The following is an 18611-nucleotide window of genomic DNA, read 5'->3' on the forward strand; positions in this document are numbered from 1 at the left end:
GAACCACTCTCCCTCCCCCTCCCGAGTAGTATTCCATCTCCCAATAAAGAGACAACACAAGTAAATTGCTGGTTGAGGGTCAAAGCTTTAATTTCTTTTTTCATATATAACATATATAACAATGGAAAGAAGCACTTTCAACTTCACAACAGACCAGTAGCCAAATGCCCTGTAACATCTACAGGCAAGTCAGCCTACTTAGCCTCAACCTTCCGGTGCTTCCTATTGTTGAAACAGCCATGGAGGATCCGTGTAGTACTACACGGGACTCCGACCCCCACCCATCAAGTACAGCGCTTGTTCTATCCCATCTTGAAGCCCCGACAACAGGATATCCAAACCGATATCAGTGAGATGGACTCCATCTGACCTCAGGAGAGCTGAATTGTCACCCTCCAGCTGGTGATGCCTCACCACCACACCGAACTTATTCCTTACAAATTTGGACATACGTGCGTTTATGGTCCGCTCCACTGCCATCCCATCCCGGGCACCCTGCCACACGGCTCTAGGTACTATCTCTGACCATACTAGTATGAGCTCTGGAAAAAAACTAGGAAATCTTACCAAGTCAGACCTCATCATAGTAAGCAGTTCAGCAACCTTGTAGGAACACAAATCATTCCCGCCAACATGCAAAACTAGAATTACTGGCCCAAACATATCCCTCCCGATATCAACCACTTCTTGTAGCACCTGAGGCCATCTCAGACACCGAATGCCCCTCCAATTAACATCCAAACCCTGAAAACCCATATGTCTTCCTCCAGGACGGCATTCCACTCTCTGAGCAGCCCAGAAAATATATGAATGGCCTAGGAACCACACTGTTGGCCTGGAATGACCTAAACAACCAAAAAAATAAAAAAAATCAAATTAGTAAATCTGGTCTAATGTACCTAGCATAACAAGCAGAGCGCCATCTACCTATCCTTTGAACCTCTGCCTATGGTAAACCAGCTTTTGCAGCTTCCGTGGCGACCCCTAAATGAAAGGACTGTGTCCCATATTCCCCAGGTTGAACCCCGGAAGCCTGTAGGCCTTTGAGAAAAACCGACTGAAATTGAAATTTAGTCAACGGGGACCCATCTGCATGCGCAAGGAAATATTTTCCATTAATTCTGAATTCCAGATATTTTAAAACCGTCATAACCGGGCAAACTGGGCATCCTGAAACTGTGCTTACCAGAATCCAGGCACCCCTCCCAGAAGGGTCAGTTTTGATCTGCGAATACGGAGACGTATCGCATTTATTACTAGCACCCTTATCTGGCATATTTTTTTATTTAGGGACTAACTCGCTAATGCGTAAAGCTCCAAAATACAGGATGACATACGCAGCGGAAAAAAGAGCAGCTTCAAATTGCGAAGAGCAAATAACAGGGGTAGATGAAACCAACTGATGTAATAAGGAAATCGAAATGGGGCATCTACTTTCTTTACAGGGTTGAGCTCTCTTCCACCCTTTTAAGGCCTGCCTGATTATAAAGGCCTTTGCAACATTTGGCCAACCTAGCAATTGAAAATAAAAGGCCAAACCAGATAGCCGTTGTTATGCTGAAGAAACCAAAATTCCAGAATTCCAGAGTAACAACAAAAATTCAACTGTTACCTCAAGTCTGGCCTGGCAGAAAGAATGAACTGGTCTCCCATTGATCAGATGACACCATTCCACCCAACACTTACCGTATGACTGCCAAGTAGAGGGAGCCACTGACGAACGGACCAACGGGATTAACTGTTGGCCACAATGTCCCATAGGGAAGAAGGGCACAGCAATCCTTCCTGTTATGCACTGGTGAGAAGCTCCCTGAAGACCTGCCAATCAAAACGTGACAAAGCATCAGCAATATCATTTTCCACTCCTGGAACATGGTGAGCCCGAAACCATATGTTCTTACTTAAACAGACAAGGACTAGGTGATGAAGTAGGCTAAGAACTGGAGGAGAAGATGAAGACAAGCGATTTATACAATGGACCACGCTGAGATTGTCGCACAAGAAGCATATTTTTTTGTTGGCAAATTGAGTGCCCCATATCTCCACAGCTACTACAATGGAAAAAAGTTCCAATAGCGTTTGGTTTTTGCAAAGCCCTTGCAACTTCGACGACTCTGGCCAAGCAGCCGCGCACCACTGATCTCAGAAAATGGTACCAAAACCAGCCGACCTGGCCGCATCCGAAAATAATTTTAACTCCTGGCTAGAAATTTCTGAAGACATAAAACAGTGAAACAGCAAGAAATTGAGCGGGCACCATCTACCACAGTTTCTAAAAGGGGATCACCTGATGCATGTAAATGTAACCAAACACAACACAAAAAGAAAAGACAGCATCATAAAGAATGGGATCACCACAAAAATATCAAACAGATATACAACAATCTTTATTTAGACCACACCACACAGTAACCATATTAAAAACAATTAAAAACTCCCACAAACGATGGGAGATAAGGGTCCATACAATACAGAGTATAATACCAGAACAGCATTGAAGAGTCTAATCATGAATACTGCCGGTGATGTTGTACAAATAAACAGTGGGAAAAATGGAAAAAGACAGCCCTGTGTGCATGCTGTGTCACTTATAGACTAGCTAGTAACCACATCATCCCTCAAATAGGTATCCAGGACACACTGCCCCACCTAAAAAGTGGTATACCATGCAGGCTTGAGAGGGTTAATAAAGTATCCAAAGGGACCTAGTGGAAAGCGGTTGCAAAAATAGAAGCAGAAATCGCCCAAAATCCACTACCCGAGAACCCCCTTCCCACAACAAGAGAACTGATACCGGCTGGGTGTATACCAGGACTCTACCAATGCAAGACCCACGCGTATCGACGCTGGAGGCGTCTTCCTCAAGGTCCACAGTCAACTGGTGGCATGGACTTACTTTAAATAGTAATAGTAATAGACCATAATATATGCCAGGTGGGCAGCTTAATGGCGGCAGGGGCTCAGAGTCCATCATGGCGTGCGAGGCCACCCAATGCGCAGGCGCTATAGAACCCCGACGTAATGACTTGTGCAAGCGTCAGCCTGCACGTCCGGTATCCAAGGCAACCCCCATACACAGAATACGCTCGGCGCTGGTAAGTATTTTTCGTCATAGTCACAATGCAGTACATATGCGCAGGCGCCCGGCACCCCCAGTACCAGCCCACAAACGCACCAATATGCCATAATGGTTATCAAGGCAACCTATAAACAAAGGGGCGTCCCTTGTTACGATAAGCACAAGATATGCGAGTACCTCACATCCGGCAAGTGAGCTGTAGTCCCTGCGCCCATCTGGTTGGTGCAGGCATAAAAGATGATCCCAGAAGACATCCATGGGAATATAGCTAATCAATGCGCAGGCGCTAAGGAGCTCCGTCCATTACCAGGGCAACCCCCAGACACAGGTAAACTCACAGTCGGTATGTGCTTCCGACATGATTACGGTACGATACTTATGCGCAGCGCACCACAGGACAGTATCAAACCCATGCATGCGCCAGTGAGCCGTAGCAACTGCCAAGGCAACCCGCAAACACAGGGACGTCCCCTGCTGCAATTCAGAGACACAATATGCAAGTGCTCTGTTCAAAAAAATAAAAAATAAAAAATAAAAAAATATACACAACGCCACCTGCACCCATGCATCTGGGGCAGGCAAAAGGGACAGTCCCACATGAAATACATGAGAGCCAACTGTGGGGTGCATAGGCATTGGGGACCACACGGACCAGTCTGCGTGGGTAAAAAAAACCCACAGCCTTAATAGCTATGGCAAGCCCCCTAAGTGAGGGAGATCTTTAAGACGCCCCAACAAGGCCAGGTCTCATAAGAGACACCTGACCCAGAAGGAGCAACATTAATAGCATTAAGTATACAGAACCAGCCCAGAGCAAAAAATAAGCACTCTTACCTAGGGGCCAACCCCAATATCAAATGCACATGCGCAAACATAAGGAAGCCAAAAATGATGCCGGTGAAAGGCAACCCTACACGGCAAAGCGTCCGGTATAATGAGATCTGGGACCTACTGGGACCAACGAGTAAGTGATAACAGAGAGATTCTGAAATTTGGTTGATTTACACTCATTTTAATATGGGCAAGCATCCCTCCAATATGTCACGTCCCAGATCATAACAAGTACAACTTAATCCTAGACATAGAAATCAAAACCTCCCACCAAATAGTTTGATCCAGAGAGCCAACACATATGTCTAATCTATACAGCCGCAATCCCATCCCAAGGGACCCCTAGCTCCCCATGGCAGAAAGAGGGAGAGTGAATACAGATATTATAAAGGGCTAGAGCATGTGAGGAGAGGGCATATTTTGAATGGACCCAAAGCGAACGGATGGTGCACATATACTTAGCATTATAAGCTTACCAAAAGCCGTGCCCAGGACCCTCATCTAGATAAACAGTGGTCCAATAGGACAGATGTTGAGTAAGGCAAGAGGCGGCACAGCATGTACAAAAGGAAAGAAAAAAAAAAACACAGAAAAAAAATTACAGAAAAAGATATATGCAAAGTACAAAAAATCTATATATAAATCAACATATATATATAAATGTATTCCTAACACCAGTGCAGGGTGTCAATCCGCATATCCCAGACGACTTCTTGGTCCTGGAGCCATATCGAATTCATATCCAAGGTTACGTCCATATAAATGTGCCGACATGACTTTACAGGCAAAAACCAATAGCCCGAGTAAGGATTGCATTTGTTGGAGGGTAACTTTTTTAACTGAACAAAAACCTTCAATCATGCACATCAGTTTTTCCACTTTTTCCGCAGTTAAACGATAAACCATATTCACAGTGTCAATTTCAATCCCCAAAAACAACAGGGTTGTAACTGGGCCTACAGTTTTTTCCGCAGATAACGGGACCCCAAACTGGTGTGCTATGTCCTTGAAAAAATCCAATAACTGTACACAAACAGTTGAATCTTTAGGACCCACAAACAGAAAATCATCCAAATAGTGTGTGACAGATCTGTAACCCATTCCGGATCTAACAACCCAATCCAAAAAGGAACTTAAGAGTTCAAAATGATAACAAGATATGGAACAACCCATCGAGAGGCACATGTCGTAATAAAAACCATCATCCACCTGGCATCCCAAAAGGTGGAACCAATCGGGGTGAACTGGTAAGAGACGGAAGGCAGATTCGATATCAGACTTCGCAAGGAGGGTGCCGGCGCCAGCCTGGTGGGCCAAGGCCACCGCCCTGTCAAACGAAATATATGATACCGATGCATCCTCCATGGAAATTCCGTCATTAACCCCTTCCCGACCCATGACGCCACGTAGGCGTCATGAAAGTCGGTGCCATTCCGACCCATGACGCCTATGCGGCGTCATGGAAAGATCGCGTCCCTGCAGATCGGGTGAAAGGGTTAACTCCCATTTCACCCGATCTGCAGGGACAGGGGGAGTGGTAGTTTAGCCCAGGGGGGGTGGCTTCACCCCCTCGTGGCTACGATCGCTCTGATTGGCTGTTGAAAGTGAAACTGCCAATCAGAGCGATTTGTAATATTTCACCCATTATAACGGGTGAAATATTACAATCCAGCCATGGCCGATTCTGAAATATCATCGGCCATGGCTGGAAATACTAGTGTGCCCCCACCCCACCACTCCGATCGCCCCCCCACCCCCCCGATCTGGCCGGTACACTGCTCCGGCTCCCCTCCGTCCAGTGCTCCGCTCCCCCCCGTGCTCGTGCCCGCTCCCCCCGTGCTCCAATCACCCCCCCGTGCTCCAATCACCCCCCCTGCACTCCGATCCACCCCCCCCGGTGCTCCGTTCCACCCCCCCGTGCTCCGTTCCAGCCCCCCCGTGCTCCGTTCCACGCCCCCCGCGCTCCGTTCCACCCCTCCCGCGCTCCGATTCCCCCCCCCGTGCTCCGATCCCCCCCCCCCGTGGTCCCCCCCCACCCTATCATACTTACCGATCCAGCCGTGGTCCCGTCCGTCTTCTCCCGGGCGCCGCCATCTTCCGAAATGGCGGGCGCATGCGCAGTGCGCCCGCCGAATCTGCCGGCCGGACATTGAACTGTAAACTCATGGGAAACTGCTGCGGATCCGCAGCGTTTTCCGCAGCGTGTGCACATACCTTTAGAATTAGGCTATGTGCACACGGTGCGGATTGGCCGCTGCGGATCCGCAGCAGAGTTCCATCAGGTTTACAGTACCATGTAAACATATGAAAAACCAAATCCGCTGTGCCCATGGTGCGGAAAATACCGCGCGGGAACGCTGCGTTGTATTTTCCGCAGCATGTCAATTCTTTGTGCGGATTCCGCAGCGTTTTACACCTGTTCCTCAATAGGAATCCGCAGGTGAAATCCGCACAAAAAACACTGGAAATCCACGGTAAATCCACAGGTAAAACGCAGTGCCTTTTACCCGCAGATTTTTCAAAAATGGTGCGGAAATATCTCACACGAATCCGCAACGTTGGCACATAGCCTTAGGGTTAGGGTTAGGGTTGGAATTAGGGTTGTGGTTAGGGTTAGGGGTGTGTTGGGGTTAGTGTTGTGGTTAGGGGTGTGTTGGGGTTAGGGTTGTGATTAGGATTATGGCTACAGTTGGGATTAGGGTTAGGGGTGTGTTGGGGTTAGTGTTGGAGGTAGAATTGAGGGGTTACCACTGTTTAGGCACATCAGGGGTCTCCAAACGCAACATGGCGCCACCATTGATTCCAGCCAATCTCGTATTCAAAAAGTCAAATGGTGCTCCCTCACTTCCGAGCCCTGACGTGTGCCCAAACAGTGGTTTACCCCCACATATGGGGTACCAGCATACTCAGGACAAACTGCGCAACAATTACTGGGGTCCAATTTCTCCTGTTACCCTTGTGAATCTAAAAAAATGCTTGCTAAAACATAATTTTTGAGGAAAGAAAAATGATTTTTTATTTTCACGGCTCTGCGTTGTAAACTTCTATGAAGCACTTGGGGGTTCAAAGTGCTCACCACACATCTAGATAAGTTCCTTTGGGGGTCTAGTTTCCAAAATGGGGTCACTTGTGGGGGGTTTCTACTGTTAAGCCACATCAGGGGCTCTGCAAACGCAACGTGATGCCCACAGAGCATTCCATCAAAGTCTGCATTTCAAAACGTCACTACTTCAATTCCAAGCCCCGGCATGTGCCCAAACAGTAGTTTACCCCCACATATGGGGTATCACCGTACTCAGGAGAAACTGGACAACAAATATTGGGGTCAAATTTCTCCTGTTACCCTTGGGAAAATTAAAAAATTCTGGGCTAAATAATTATTTTTGAGGAAAGAAAACGTATTTATTATTTTCACGGCTCTGCATTATAAACTTCTATGAAGCACTTGGGGGTTCAAAGTGCTCACCACACATCTAGATAAGTTCCTTTGGGGGTCTAGTTTCCAAAATGGGGTCACTTGTGGGGGGTTTCTACTGTTAAGCCACATCAGGGGCTCTGCAAACGCAACGTGATGCCCACAGAGCATTCCATCAAAGTCTGCATTTCAAAACGTCACTACTTCACTTCCGAGCCCCGGCATGTGCCCAAACAGTGATTTACCCCCACATATGGGGTATCAGCGTACTCAGGAGAAACTGGACAACAACTTTTGGGGTCAAATTTCTCCTGTTACCCTTGGGAAAATAAAAAATTGCAGGCTAAAAGATCATTTTTTGAGAAAATAATTTTTTTTTTTATTTTCATGGCTCTGCGTTATAAACTTCTGTGAAGCACTTGGGGGTTCAAAGTCCTCACCACACATCTAGTTCCTTTGGGGGTCTAGTTTCTAAAATGGTGTCATTTCTGGGGGATCTCCAATGTTTAGGCACACAGGGGCTCTCCAAACGTGACATGGTGTCCGCTAATGATTGGAGCTAATTTTCCATTTAAAAAGCCAAATGGCGTGCCATCCCTTCCGAGCCCTGCCGTGCGCCCAAACAGTGGTTTACCCCCACATATGGGGTATCAGCGTACTCAGGACAAACTGGACAACAATATTTGGGGTCCAATTTCTCCTATTATCCTTGGCAAAATAGGAAATTCCAGGCTAAAAAATCATTTTTGAGGAAAGAAAAATTATTTTTTATTTTCATGGCTCTGCGTTATAAACTTCTGTGAAGCACCTGGGGGTTTAAAGTGCTCAATATGCATCTAGATAAGTTCCTTGGGGGGTCTAGTTTCCAAAATGGGGTCACTTGTGGGGGAGCTCCAATGTTTAGGCACACAGGGGCTCTCCAAACGCGACATGGTGTCCGCTAACAATTGGAGCTAATTTTCCATTCAAAAAGTCAAATGGCACGCCTTCTCTTCCGAGCCCTGCCGAGTGCCCAAACAGTGGTTTACCCCCACATATGAGGTATCGGCGTACTCGGGAGAAATTGCCCAACAAATTTTATGATCCATTTTATCCTACTGCCCATGTGAAAATGAGAAAATTGAGGCGAAAAGAATTTTTTTGTGAAAAAAAATTACTTTTTCATTTTTACAGATCAATTTGTGAAGCACCTGAGGGTTTAAAGTGCTCACTAGGCATCTAAATTAGTTCCTTGGGGGGTCTAGTTTCCAAAATGGGGTCACTTGTGGGGGAGCGCCAATGTTTAGGCACACAGGAGCTATCCAAACGCGACATGGTGTCCGCTAACGATGGAAATAATTTTTCATTCAAAAAGTCAAATGGCGCTCCTTCCCTTCCGAGCCTTACCATGTGCCCAAACAGTGGTTTACCTCCACATGTGAGGTATTGGCGTACTCAGGAGAAATTGCCCAACACATTTTAGGATCCATTTTATCCTGTTGCCCATGTGAAAATGAAAAAATTGAGGCTAAAAGAATTTTTTTGTGAAAAAAAAGTACTTTTTCATTTTTACGGATCAATTTGTGAAGCACCTGGGGGTTCAAAGTGCTCACTATGCATCTAGATAAGTTCCTTGGGGCGTCTAGTTTCCAAAATGGGGTCACTTGTGGGGGAGCTCCAATTTTTAGGCACACGGGGGCTCTCCAAACGTGACATGGTGTCCGCTAAAGAGTGGAGCCAATTTTTGATTCAAAAAGTCAAATGGCGCTCCTTCCCTTCCAAGCCCTGCCGTGCGCCAAAACAGTGGTTTACCCCCACATATGAGGTATCAGCGTACTCAGGACAAATTGGACAACAACGTTCGTGGTTCAGTTTCTCCTTTTACCATTGGGAAAATAAAAAAATTGTTGCTAAAAGATAATTTTTGTGACTAAAAAGTTAAATGTTCATTTTTTCCTTCCATGTTGCTTCTGCTGCTGTGAAGCACCTGAAGGGTTAATAAACTTCTTGAATGTGGTTTTGAGTACCTTGAGGGGTGCAGTTTTTAGAATGGTGTCACTTTTGGGTATTTTCAGCCATATAGACCCCTCAAACTGACTTCAAATGTGAGGTGGTCCCTAAAAAAAATGGTTTTGTAAATTTCGTTGTAAAAATGACAAATCGCTGGTCGAATTTTAACCCTTATAACTTCCTAACAAAAAAAAATTTTGTTTCCAAAATTGTGCTGATGTAAAGTAAACATGTGGGAAATGTTATTTATTAACTATTTTGTGTCACATATCTCTCTGGTTTAACAGAATAAAAATTCAAAATGTGAAAATTGCGAAATTTTCAAAATTTTCGCCAAATTTCCGTGTTTATCACAAATAAATGCAGAATTTATTGACCTAAATTTACCACTAACATGAAGCCCAATATGTCACGAAAAAACAATCTCAGAACCGCTAGGATCCGTTGAAGCGTTCCTGAGTTATTACCTCATAAAGGGACACTGGTCAGAATTGCAAAAAACGGCAAGGTCTTTAAGGTCAAAATAGGCTGGGTCTTGAAGGGGTTAACAGACTCACCCTTGGGGTAGGATAGATGGTGTATAAGACGAAAACTGCCAGGTTCCTTTTTCGGAACTAAACCCAAAGGGGAAACTCTAAAGTTCCAAAAAGGAGGAGATTTGAATGGGCCAGCAATCCTGCCTAACTTCACTTCTTTGATGATTTTCTTGCATAAAACACCAGAGTGGTCCCGGGCAGATTTTAAGTTCGCAGCAAATGAAGGGGACCTGCTAAATTTGAAAGGGATAAAAAAAAAAACCATATGAAAAACTAAATCGAAGTTGGCCCGCCGCATCTTTATTAGGATAACGATCTAGCCAAGGGCCCATCGCAGATACGCTCACCGGGTCCTTATGTTCCCTGCTTTCACTAGAGGCAGGCTTGACTGGCAGTTTGCTTGTTGGGCAGGGACAGCGGGCCGCAGGATGAGCTCCTCTGCAGGAGGAGCATTCATGCTTGTACTTGCATAGCCCAAAGAAATGGCAGTGTCCCTCATTGAACAACCAGCAGGCTCCAGGTCTACGGATGAACACGGAGTTGTGACCTGCTGTTGTGGGGTGACTAGTGGCCGCTGTTGGAAAGGGGGGCTGTTTTTGGGAAAGCATTAACCTGATCCACACGTCCGTAGCTTTTACCCTACAACCTATTTCAGGCTGCAGGGCCAGCCACCTCTGGAGGTGCCCCCCTGAAGTTTGCTGCGTGCCTTGCTGCGTGCTTACTGTTACTGGCTCAGCAAAGTCATCTGCAGAGGCTGAGGTACTGCCTCTGGACCCCATCTGTAAACTAAGTGGGGGCTGTAATAATAAATTCTGAGGCTGAGGGGTTAAAAATGGAGCCTCAGTAATGGAGTCCACAGTGCCCTGCACGCCGACCTGTGGGAGGGGAGGGAGACTGGTCTGGGGCACAATGGAGGAAGCCACACTCTCTGTCCGGCCCGAGTGTATTATTACTAACTTGGCAGGCTGCGGAGCAGGGAGAGTGGCCAGAGAAAGATTATGTGTGCTCCCTCCTTCTGAAGAGCGCTCATGTGAGCGCCTGACAGAAGGAATGAAAGCATCAGTAGTGGCAGGCTGAGCAGCAACGATCGCAGAGATAGAGGGCGGAGCTACTGCGCTATGAGAGATAGGGGGTGGAGCTACCGCACTATGAAAGACAGGGGGCGGAGCTACCAAACTCTGAAAGATAGGGGGCGGAGCAACAGCAGACAGAGCTGGTGTGGGCAGGGCCTCCCTGCTTGCCCTGCGATCACGTGAACGCCCTGCTCGCAGAGCAGGAGAGGGAATGGGGCAGGGGCTAGGGCTGAGATGGACAGGAGTGTGGGAACACCTAGTGGACTGCCGGCCTCCAGATACTGCAGCAGCCGGAGGAGGAAGACAGGCACTAAGCCCTGAAATCAGAGACTGCACCCAGTGCTCACCTTCCTGCGATGCCCTGACATGCAGCATGTCGAAGATAGGATCGGCCATCACACCACTCTTCACCAGACAGCACAGACGAGCACCTCCAGGACCCAAAGGGGAAGGGGAGGATCCACGCAGCTACTGCTGTTATATACCAGGTACAAGTGGGAGGGGGGCTAAAAATAGCCCTAAGAGCTACCATTGGCCAATCAAAACGGGCCAAACCACTCAACACATAACGAAAAGAGGGGGTGGGGAGGGAGAGAAGGGAAATGCCAAGTGAATGGAACGGGTGGGGGGGCACCGCAGTCAGTGGCACACTCCTTAAACAGTGCTGTGCCATCCAAACTAACTGTCACTATATCAGTGGATATAACCAATACCTAAGGTCCTGCAATGCCTACACATGAGGAAAGAGACCTATCATATCAGATGAACTATACTACATTTCTAATTAAAGGTATTTGTTAATATTATTATTATTACACCTACTACATATTGGGATAGGATTTTGGAGATGGGAATATTCCTTTAATTTGAATTATAAATAAAGAGACGTGTAATTAGATGGTGCCTTGGTAATTTAAGATGGGGCCTTTAAGATTTCTTCCTCTTAATTCCTGAAATATGTTGTTTTCCTTTTTCTCGTCTGCTTGCCTTCCTCAGATTTCCATTAATCAACAACCTTCCTTAAAGGGAACCTGTCACCCCCAAAATCGATGGTGAGGTAAGCTCACTGTCATCAGGAGCTTATCTACAGCATTCTGTAATGCTGTAGATAAGCCCCCGATGTAACCTGAAAGAGGAGAAAAAGAGGTTAGATTATACTCACCCAGGGGCGGTCCCGCTGCGGTCCGGTCAAATGGGTGTCTCAGGTCCGCTCCGGCGCCTCCTATCTTCATTCCATGACGTCCTCTTCTGGTCTTCACGCCGCAGCTCCGGCGCAGGCGTACTTTGTCTGCCCTGTTGAGGGCAGAGCAAAGTACTGCAGTGCGCAGGTGCCGGGCGTCTCTGACCTTTTCGGCGCCTGCGCACTGCGGCACTTTGCTCTGCCCTCAACATGGCAGACAAAGTACGCCTGCGCCGGAGCCGCGACGTGAATACCAGAAGAGGACGTCATGGAATGAAGATGGGAGGCGCTGTTCCGGACCTGAGACACCCATCGGAGCAGGATCGCCCCTCGGTGAGTATAATCTAACCTCTTTTTCTCCTCTTTCAGGTAACATCGGCGGCTTATCTACAGCATTACAGAATGCTGTAGATAAGCCCCTCATGACGGTGAGCTTACCTCACCATCGATTTTGGGGGTGACAGGTTCCCTTTAAGATTCCTCTCCCCTAATGTCCATATTACACAGGTCCAAGCTTAAGACTAGAAACAATGTGAATTCAAAACTTAGATCTCAAGAAGTGTTAATGTCTGTCTATTATTTAGCTCCAAGTGCATTCCTCCACATGCTTAAGCAGAAGAAGAGGTTACATGAGGCCTTCAACACCTCAAGGCAAGTATGGGTCTCACAAAATTGCATTCTTGTGTCATTGTGACTACGCCTTCTATTCCACAGCCACATGATGTGGTAAATGTATGCATACCAAATAATCTTTATTTATTCTTACTAAAGTATTTCCGGGACGGACGCCATCAATCCTGTGAATGAAGAGAAAGCACTGGTAATTTAAAGGGGTTGTCCGGTCTTAAACTACAAGTCTGCAGTTACTGTGCGCATTAAAGATTCTCCAGTGCCAGAACCGGGAACGGTAGTCAAGTATATGATATGTATACTCCCAGCCACATTCCGACTAGATTTTTTTCCAGCCTCGCTCAATACACTTACAGTTAGTGAGGCCGCGCCCATCTAGTCTAAATTTGTTTGGAAATCTGCATATCTCATACTTCCACACATGTGCCCACCATACCCAATGCCAGCACTGGAGAATCCTCACCGTGCGTAGAGGACATGATGTGAGGATTCGGAAGTCTGCAGTCACATAGAGTAACTGTACACTTGTAGATTAACACCAGACAGCCCCTTTAATTAGGTTTCTGGGGAGTACTGCTTCTTCAAGAACATTGAGTGAAGGTATGTTTCCACGTTCAGGAAACGCTGCGTGTTTGACGCTGCGTTGAGTTGCAGCGTCAAACACGCAGCGTCCAGATGTTACAGCATAGTGGAGGGGATTTTATGAAATCCCGTCTCCACTATGCGTGGAAACACGCATCCGGCGGCCCTGCGAATCCGGCGCATCTTTTTAGATCGCAGCATGTCCGTTTACCTTGCGGCGACGCTGCATCGCCACAAGCTAAAACACAGGGCCCTATGTGTGGGGTGCGATGATTCCGGATGTGTGCAATGAACATATCCGGCATCATCGCGTCTACGAAGGGGGCAGAGCTTTGGGTGGAGCGAGTTTTCCTCTCCGTCCAAAGCGCCGGCCATCCTGAACGTGGAAACGTACCCTCAGGGTGGTGCCATATAAAGAAGCATTCTCCATATAAATAAAAACCTGGATATAGCAAATGTATTAACAATCAATTGCCACAGAGAGCCCTCTCCATTTTGTAGCCAGACAAGAGTCTTTTAATTCTTGTTTGAGGGTTTTTCATCCATTCTTCCTTGGAAATGTGTCCAGTTAGATTAGGGGACTGTGAGGGCCATTGTAAATCCTTCAGCTTGCGCCTTTTGAGGTAGTCTGTTGTGGATTTTGACATGTGTTTCAGATTATTTTCCATTTGTAGAAGCCATCCTCTTTTCAACTTCACCTTTTTTACAGATGGTGTTATGTTTCAATCAATATTTTATTGAAATATCGTTGAATCAATTATTCCCTCTCCCCTTGAAATGTTCCTTGTGCCATTGGCTGCAACACAACACCAAAGCATGATTGAGCCATCCTCATGCTTAATGGTTAGCGAGATGTTCTTTTCCTGAAATTCTGTGCCCTTTATTCTCCACACATACATTTGATCGTTGTGGCCAAAAAGTTCTATCTTAGCCTCATCATTTCACAGAACATGTTTCCAAAATGCATTAGGCTTGTTTAGATGTGCTATTGCATACATCTGACTCTGAATTTTATTGTGAGGATGCAGTATAGGTTTTCTTCTGATGACTCTTCCATGAAGAAAATTTGTGCAGCTGTCTCTGAACAGTAGAACAATGTACCACAAATACTAGTGTATTTAGAGTATGCTAAATCTTTCTGAAGGTCTTTTGTAGTCAACTTCTGATTTACCTCTCTAGCAATCCTATGAGCAGCCCTCACTGAAATTTAGCTTGGTCTTACAGACCTTATCTTGACCTCCACTGTTACTATTAACTGCCACCTATTAATTTCATTTAGAACTGAGCAAAGGGCAACATGAAATTCCTTTGCTATCTTTGTATAGCCTTCTCCTGCTGTGTGGGCTGCTGTTTTTTGGCACAATGTTAGAGGAGGCTGGATTTTTATAAAGCTGGGAAATTCACATCACCTTTCCTAGCAATAACCCTAACAGGCTAATTAAGGTCTGAAACCTTGATAAAAGTTATATAAGAACATAAATCTGCATAATTTTTGCATCAGCCCATTTTCCTTTTTGTAATTTCTAAAATGTACAGTAAATGATGGAAAAAAAATGTTTTTTGCTTAAAATACAAAGGAGATGTGTTATTTTTAACTTTAGACATTTTAGAGATAATTTCATCTTCACTTTGCTTAACTGTTCACAATAACAGTAATTTTGACCAGGGGTGCCCAAACTTTTACATACCACTGCATTACCAGCCATGTGAAAAAAAGTAGTTTTCTATAGAACTATGCCTCCTCACACCAATGGTGCTAATCCACCAACTCAATGTGCTAGAAATGGCAGGAAATATCATCTGTGGAACAGTCTATGAAAATTGGCAAATGTGGGTCTAGACGTTAGTCAACCCTAGGCTAAACACATAGCATGACTATGAAGACATAAAGATGGCTGACTAGTGGAAAGCTCCCATAGACAGTAGATAGTTTTCGGTCGAACAACTAGTCAGCCAGCAGCTATCTCTCTTAAGTCCCCCATGCACAGTAAGGGTACCGTCACACTATACGATTTACCTACGATCACGACCAGCGATATGACCTGGCCGTGATCGTAGGTAAATCGTAGTGTGGTCGCTGGGGAGCTGTCACACAGACCGCTCTCCAGCGACCAAGATGCCGAGGTCCCTGGGTAACCAGGGTAAACATCGGGTAACTAAGCGCAGGACCGCGCTTAGTTACCCGATGTTTACCCTGGTTACAAGCGTTAAACTAAAAAAAAACAAACAGCACATACTTACATTCTGGTGTCCGTCAGGTCCCTTGCAGTCTGGTTCCCGCACTCAGTGACTGCCAGCCGTAAAGTGAAAGTGAAAGCACAGCCGCTGTGCTCTGCTTTCACTTTACGGCCGGCAGTCACAGTGCTGGAAGCAGACTGCAAGGGACCTGACGGACACCAGAATGTAAGTATGTGCTGTTTGTTTTTTTTTAGTTTAACGCTTGTAACCAGGGTAAACATCGGGTAACTAAGCGCGGTCCTGCGCTTAGTTACCCGATGTTTACCCTGGTTACAAGCGAACGCATCGCTGGATCGCATCGCTAGATCGCTAGATCGGTGTCACACACACCGATCTAGCGATGACAGCGGGAGATCCAGCGATGAAAGAAAGTTCTAAACGATCTGCTACGACGTACGATTCTCAGCAGGATCCCTGATCGCTGCTGCGTGTCAGACACAGCGATATCGTAACGATATCGCTGGAACGTCACGAATCGTACCGTCGTAGCGATCGAAATGTTATAGTGTGACGGTACCCTAAGACTTGACTCAGCCGAGAGCTCCTATCTTATCAATGAGAGAGACGCTGCCAGACAGCAGGAGGATATAAGGATCTATTAACAAAAATCGGACATGCTAGATACTTCGGGAAGTTCCCATACATATTGGACTAATATTGATAGGATTGGCTGACTGCCTATCTATTGTATATGGGGGGGCTTTCTATTAGACAGCCACCTTAATCTCTCCACAGTCACAAATCAGAAGATCGGTAGATTACAATTTGTGAATGACCTTTGCTAAGAATTTATGTACATCAAAGTGCTTCCGAATTTATGAAGTGCAGCGATAATCAGCTAAATATCATTGAAATAAGAAATAAGGTAAAAATTTAATGAGAGTGTTGGTTTCAGAAAGGAAGTGAGGGTAAGGGCTGGTGTGCATTATTGGATTTATTTGGCATTTTATGCTCGTATTAAAGGAGTGGGTCCCAAAGATCAAAAGTTGTGAATCATTAGTATGGTATCTGAATCTCAGTGATTCAGCTGTACAACTTCCTGAGCTTGTCACTGCCTGAAAGAGCAGAAGTATTAATGAGTCAACTGGATTCAAAAGCTGAGAAAGCATAGGTCATGCATACTGGATTAGATTTTAATAAATATAATCTTTTGCAAGCTTACATTTACATTTTATCAAATATCTTACTATGGGAAATATATTACAAAATTGGTTACACTATAAAAAAGGTCTTCTTTTTCGCCCAAATTAGCTGAACTTTGTCCACAGATTAAAGGGGTTTTCCATTCCTTCTTATGTAATACAGTCCCAAATGTAAAATAAATACACCTTATATTCACCTCCCGTATAGGCACAGGTCCAGCAATGTCCTCAGCAGTTCTCTCAATGCTTGAATAACATTATTACACATGAGCCATGCTGAGATTCTGCGGGAGCTAATGGGCTGCAGTACTCGCACCTCTCCCAGACGTTCCGCTGCAACAGGAAGAATGAACCCCTGTCTAGATTAAACCCAGGTATAGTTTGGCCCAGGCCAGAGAATACTCCGGGAGGATAAACTGTTCAAGGCGATACTATTCCCAGGTGTGTAAAATAGCCTAGGCAAACTGTACCCATCCAGGCTACAATATACCCCTCTATTTTATGAGTCCTTGTAAATGAGATTTTAGAGGCCAGTCTTTAATCATTTAAAACTGACTTACACATAGTGGGAATGTCTTTGTGTTGTTAATTAGAGATTAGCGAACCTTTCAAGGTTCAATTTGGTTCCATTCGCTGAACGTTTAGATGTTTGACGAACATGTTAGATGAACAGTATCTGAACCCCATTAGATTCAATGGGAGGCAAACCAAATGTATACACATTAGGGGGAGACAAAAAGCTTCCCAAACAGCAACGATTAGGGCAGACACCATGAAAAGTGGCATCAATTGACCAACAGTAGAAAATTGCAAGTGGCACAGAAGAAGTCATCCATGGCCCATGCATGAGATATCAGAGTCTGGCACAGCATTTACAGGTGGGAATTGAAATTTCAATGCGGACTTGGTGGTTAAGGGAGCAGTGTAAGCCTTCTTAGCTGGGAGCCTTGATACCTCATGCAACACCTCCATTTTTTTATTATTACAGCCACACTCAGATGGAACAAACATCAATTTCGCACAGTAATATTGCTAGAAAAATATAAGGAAAGTAACACAGCAGTATTACTATCCTTACAAGATTTAAGCAAAATACCTGGACTCTCGGATCTAACGTTCTTGCAACATGGTAAACTCTCCTATCTCTTTCACCAAAAATACCGGTTGATTGACACTAATAGATCCCTAACCCGTTTTGAAATCTTATGTGCAAGAGTAAAAACCCCTACCCGAACCCTTTCAATAATATATCAATCACTAATAAGCATAGATACACCACTGAAACGTGCTTATCTAGCTAGATGGGAAAAAGACATTGGTACCTCCTTCTCTGAAACACAAACTAAATACATATATAGAAACTCACATGGTCCATCTACATGTGTGCGGATTCAGGAAAATTCGTATAAAATTATCTCCAGATGGTATATAACGCCCAAGCTCACCCAGAGATGGCATCGCAATATAGCCACCAACTGTTGGAGATGTGAAGTAGCGGATGGCTCCTACATACACATATGGTGGTCTTGCTCGCAGCTTACTCCAATTTGGAGTGAGATTAACTCTATTATATATAAGATCTTGGGAAAACGGACAATTCTAAAACCGGAGAATGTCCTTTTAAAGCTTCCTCTTTGGCCAAATGAAAAGAACGTCTCCAAGATGGCAGAGTTCATTACAATGGCTGGGAAATCTTTAATTCCGACATATTGGAACACTAAGAATATACCCACCTCCAGCCAGCTTTACTCCAAAATTGAGCAATTATTCCACATAGAAGAAGTAGCCGCAAGAGTGAACCATACCACTGATAAGTTCTATAACACTTGGAAAGCATGGATCCAATTCAGGACCCAAAATTCTTTTTACTCTGCAATAACACCATAAATCACTCAATCCTCAAGGTGTCTTCCTAA

General features: G+C 45.3%; 1 long non-coding RNA gene across 1 annotated transcript in view; it reads right to left on the bottom strand.

The window, feature by feature from the left end:
• Positions 1-744: 744 nt before the first annotated feature.
• The window catches only part of LOC138658219 (uncharacterized), a 36726-nt gene continuing 18859 nt past the window's right edge, over positions 745-18611 (bottom strand). The window contains exons 2-3 of the long non-coding RNA XR_011317398.1: positions 1687-1818; positions 745-845 (exon numbers count right to left, since the gene is read on the bottom strand). This is a non-coding gene — a long non-coding RNA (uncharacterized lncRNA). The remainder of the gene's footprint in view (positions 846-1686; positions 1819-18611) is intronic.

Source organism: Ranitomeya imitator, chromosome 1, assembly GCF_032444005.1.
Source record: "Ranitomeya imitator isolate aRanImi1 chromosome 1, aRanImi1.pri, whole genome shotgun sequence".
Lineage (NCBI taxonomy): Eukaryota > Metazoa > Chordata > Amphibia > Anura > Dendrobatidae > Ranitomeya > Ranitomeya imitator.